We start from the raw sequence: 5,626 nt of genomic DNA, 5'->3' as shown, positions 1-5,626 counted from the left end.
GGGGGCTGGTTGGAGAGCCCAGCAGAAACGGCGCCCGAGATCGCCACAGGGAACTACAGTCCCCAGCGTCCATAGCGGCAGGAAGCCGCTCTGACTCGCGCCAGGAGGCGCAATAAAGCACGCCTACCCCCGGTGGAGCGGGGGTCACATCACCGAGAGCCCGGAGCCCTGCTGGTTTGGTGGGGAAAGTGGGGGCTCGTTGGAGAGCCCAGCAGAAACGGCGCCCGAGATCGCCACAGGGAACTACAGTCCCCAGCGTCCATAGCGGCAGGAAGCCGCTCTGACTCGCGCCAGGAGGCGCAATAAAGCACGCCGACCCCCCGCGTCGCGGGATCGCGCGCGGGTCGGCGCCGGGAGAAGGCCGGGACAAGGCGGGACCATCTAAGGCCATCATAGGCCAGAGGAGGCCGGGACGGGCCATCCCCCCTGGCCGTTCCTTTGAAATAGGTAAGATTTCTTGTGCTAAGTCTTTCAAATCCCTTCAGGTGCCTGCTGCTACTGACAACATGTCTTGTAAAGGGGCCAAGAAACTGCATACTGGGTTTAGGGATCGGGCCAAGGGGTCAATGGTACAATACCTAATACATACTGCACCGTCCACTGTTCAACAACCAGTAAGACTAGCACAAGATCAATTGTTTATCGACCGTCCCAATAATGACATTACTCCCCCTCAGCCTCAGTCTATCGTCGCCTCTCCAAACTCATCCTTCTTGGAGGAACTTAACAGCTTATGCCACACCAAATACGCGGCCGTTAAGTCGACATCGGAGCATACCAACGCCTCCTTTTGTCCTACAGTCATTTCAAGCCCCCACCTCAGTTCTTTATGCTCACCCTATGGAAACCTCTTGGAGTCTCCTCTCGGTCCACCAGAATTAAGTAACATGAACCCAATAATGTCTCTCCAGGACCCCTCTGGTGAAAGGAATCATGCTGCGGACAAAGATATAGGCACTTATGCTAAGGAGACATCGTTTGCCCACTCAATCACACCAACACCCTTGGCCCAGATACAGACTATGATCAATGCCGCAATACACCCGCTAATCGAAAAAATAAAGGACCTCGGGGTCCGGATCACGGCAATGGAGGAAAAGATCAAGATAAACTCTCTCCCCCAAAATAACGTGGCAGACCCCAATCTATCACAGTCTCCACGTAATACTGTTAAGCCTTCAACAACTTCAAAAAACAGAGTATCCCAACCCCAACGGTCAAGCGCAGGTACACGAACTCAATCTAGCAGGAAAGCCCCCATCAAAACAAAAACAATACCTAGCTGTTCCTCTACAACGAGGCTGAATAATGCTACAATGCCATCTAAAGAGCTACCCCCCATGATACGGAACATGCAAAGGAAAACTAACCACATCCATCTACCACCGGAGGCTGCTCCGTTCGTGGGTGTCCTGTCTGGGGTGCCGGAACTCCCAAAGGGTAAATTTGAAAGCGAACAGGAGCTGAGAAATAAGACACTATTTTGGCTAACAAAAAATAGACCCCTACCCCCATACATTGATGGTAGAATAAAATGTGTTAGAAGGGTGGGATGGTTAGGCCCGCTCCGAAAAGAGAGATCTGGTGATCTGGTGCTAATAAAGTTCATTAATAACAATGTTGTCCCTTACCTCCAATCTTGGAAACCACAGATAGGAGACGGACCTATACACACCTGGGGTTTATCCAATTTTTATCCTAGAGAAGCACTACACCCTCATACAAGATCATCGCCGAGATTAACTTTTGGTTGGGCCAATACACCTCCGGGGTGAAGGGCTTTTTATATACAGACCCTCTCTGGTCACTCCATTGATTCGCTACCTGACTTCTAAAAAACAAAAATGTTTTTATTTTATGTGACATGATTTGAAATGAACTGAATTAATCTGATTTGTAATTGTGTATATATTTTGCAATGTGCTTTTATGATTTTATATTTAAATCGAATAAAGCTAAAGCTACTGCTACTAATAAGGGTTCCAGAATACAGCCCTGCCTCACTCCAGTCTTCAGGGGGAATTTAGGAGAAAGCTCCCCAAAAGAATTTATACGAACCCGGGCTGTAAGGTCGGCGTGCAAGCAGTAAAAAAATTCACCAGAGGTGGGCCAATGCCTTGGTCCAACAACATTAACCAGAGTTTGGTTCTGTTCACTGCATCAAAGGCGGTGGATAGGTCCATAAAAGCTAAATAAATAGGGGCGAGCTTGGCCTTAGTATATTTGGAAATGGTCAGAGCTAGATTCGGGCATTGTTCGGTGGAATCCAAATTGAAAAGGGGAAAGTATGTCCTTATCAGCAGCCCACTCGACCAAGCAGTCATAAATGGCTCTGCCAATGATTTTAATTGTGCTATTGATGAGAGAAATAGGTCGATAGTACTTGTGCGACATACGGGCACCCTTTTTAGGTTGAGTCTAGCGGCGCAGTCCACATGCGCCGCTCGCTCTGCGAGGCGTGCTGTAGTGTAGTATGCTGCTGAAGCCTCATTTACTCTCCTCTCATATATTTCATTGGTTGGTGTCATTGTCCTTGGTAAATGTCATGTTCGGCGTCTGCCGATTCCGGGAGGGTCCGCCGCTCAATATGGGAGACCAAGACCCTCACTTCCGGGCGGAAGCAGAGTCCCGGTCTAGTTGCTCACTAGCCTCTCTGGTGCTCAGTAGCGCTTCCGGGGGAATCGCTTAAGACCAGCGATTCCCACCGGGTCGGCGCTTTGGATTCTTCTTGTTCCTGATTTGCGTCTTGTGAACACTTCAAGCTGGTGGCTCCGTGAACAGGGGACGTTCTCCGACGGCTTTCACCGGCGTCGTGTCAGCCGGAACCTGCATCCACGGGTCGCATCCTCCTGTCCTGCAAGCGCTGACGAGAGTCGAAGTGCATCTGCCTTCCTGACCTCCATTCCGCTCCCGCCGGAGCCAGCAAGTCTCCTAGTGCTACGTCGCTACCAGGTACCTTCCTAACAGCGCAGGAGCGCTTTTCTTTTGTTATAGCTTTCCTCAGCGCTTTTAGGTCTTTAGGACAAACAGCGGGGTACTGTTCTCCCCTTTTGCTTTGCCACCGACGCACGGAGTGCGGTACTTCCTTTTTGCTCTCAGCGCTGGGGTGCTCTTTACTTGGCTACAGCAATAGCGCTGGTGCGCTGCCTATGGGTGCATACCGTTCGCTCTTGAACATAAGCACGCAACGACTGTGAGTGGTTGTGCTAGCCTAAACAACCACCTATTGCATTGACCCTATTCTGCGCAGGAGCGCTCATGTTACAGTCCTACCTGATTGGGAGACCTCTGTATTCATTTGCTTTGGTGAGTGGTCTAAGGGTGTGGTCTCCTGTACATGAGTGAATTGTGGGAACAGGACGTGGGAGGTGCGGGAACCCTCTAACCTGGTCTCTCTTGTCTCCCCAGCTGTGGACCACTGCCTCTTCAAGTGTCTACAGCCACCAGTCACAAGCTTCCTGTCTTTCTTCCCCTTATTGTTTGGCTCCCTTCCCTGGGTCCATCTACTCCCTGCCAGGTTTTCACCTCTGCACAGGGTTAGGTGGGAACAGGGGCGGTAGCTGTTGTCTCTGCAGAACCGCTTCACAAGCAAGGTAAGCCTTGTGGGGCGCTTGATAGTAACCGCTGGCTTTGATTCATTATAAGGCTTGTTAGTCCCGCCTTGGTACCGCCCAAAAGGACTGGATCTTTTACCTGGCTCGTTACACGGACTGCTTTATCTATTGAGTGAGCACTATTTTTGTTTATTGTCACTGATGGGGACAATTGCAGCTGCTTTATTTTGTGGTATTTGCATGTTGAGTGCGGTGCTCGCTTCAGTGACACTGCGCTGAGTTTATAACTTTTTTTATTTTATTTAATACCGAGCGCGCCACCTGCCTTAGAGACACTGTGCTCGGTTTCATACATTTTTTTATTAACTTTAGTAATGAGCGAGTGAGTAGTTTGGTTGTGTTAATAGATTTTCTTTTCCTGGAGCAGGTCTAAGTGAAATTCTTGTGACTCACTGGGCGCTTCCTCAGTCATACAGGGTGTGGCCATTTTAAGACATCACCGGCGGTGTGTTTAATGGCATCAGGGAATCAATCCTGTATAGTTTTGTGCTTGGATGGCGATGGAGGTGTCCTTACAGCTCTCTGGGGAGCTGTGCTTTATCGGAAGATCTCTTCTCTCACTTTTATTGGCTGCAGGGTTTGTTGCTGCTTTCATCTGAGGTTTCTCACCGCCTTTTCTCGTTCTCACAAGTTCTTTACTCCTGCATTTACCCACCTCATTGGGCGGTGCATCCTGGTAGCTCTATTAAAATGAGAGCAAGCACCACAGCAGTGCACACTTAAGTGCATTAATCCTACTGGCCTCTACACAAGCATATCCAACCGTATACTAGGGACTTACAGGTAGGGGCGGTGCCTCCATTAGCACATAACAACATATTAAATAGATTGATTTATTTAGAGATACAATCGTATCTCTAAGTAAATCGATTAATTTAAGTCTTGGCTGGGCTGTGTGTTTCAGGCTGCCTGCCCCGCCTCGCTCTGAAGCAGGAGACGGAAGCAAGGAAGTAAATCACCTTTCGGAACTATGATGCAGAACACATGGCTTTCTTTTTTAAAGCCCTTCATTGCCATTGGATCTATGGTTGGATGCACTCTGTAGGCCAGTGACACAATTAGCATCATGGTTTCAGGCTTGGGAGACTTCATCCCTGCGTGACTTCAGACGACCGTCATTCAAAGGCATATATTCCACCATTTTGTCATATGTGAGAGTGGATGCAAGCACGTCTGATCTGGTGCCTGGTTCTCGGTAATGGGAAGTATTTGCAAGCTAAAGTTGTGTTATGTATATTGTGCTGAGACCCCTCATCATGCTAACCTCCCCCACTTTGACACCCCAGGCCCTGACTGCACGTCACTGGCCCCTTTAGAATTGGAGCTGCAGCATTTGTTCCACCGCGAAATGGATCCAAATAACGCGCAGGGTTCGTTCTTGTTCCCTTGGGAAGTTGATCTAAATATCCAAATCAAGCAAGGCGAGAAATATGTGCTTAGTGTGGACAGTTAGGAACTGAATTCGAGACATCTGCTTGTCAAACATACATTTTGCAGTGTCTATAACTGCATTTGGTGCTGTAGTGACTGGTGCACGCGTTCAAATAAAGCCAATCCCAAAGAGTTTTCAAGTGATTCAGCAGTGCTTTCATAGGTCGTAGGTTTGGGCATCATGAAGGTTCTCCCTTTAAGACTCATCATCATTCTTCTGCATTTGGTATTAGTTATTGACTCCTGTTCCTTTCAAACCTACCTGTCCCTTCACGGTCCTTGTGCGCCAAGCACGGCCTGTACGTAATTAATGAGGGGAAATCTGCTCAGGAAATATTTACTGTTCCGCTGTGTTGGGCCCAGTGTGCCATTTTTGTTCATTAACACATGCACCATGTGGTCAGTTTGAATTCCGCAGACCCTCACTGGTCAGATGTGTAACCTGTAGATTTCCTTAAACCTTGATACATTTGTTCTGCAGTCTCTAAACCTCAGAGTACAAAGCAAAACATTTAATAAAGCATTTTTTTCATCAATATTGCTCCCATAAACACAGGACACATTAATGCAAATTCAATATA

The sequence above is a fragment of the Lissotriton vulgaris genome, chromosome 9 (assembly GCF_964263255.1).
Source record: "Lissotriton vulgaris chromosome 9, aLisVul1.2, whole genome shotgun sequence".
In the NCBI taxonomy this organism is placed as follows: domain Eukaryota; kingdom Metazoa; phylum Chordata; class Amphibia; order Caudata; family Salamandridae; genus Lissotriton; species Lissotriton vulgaris.
This window is presented reverse-complemented; position numbering follows the sequence as displayed.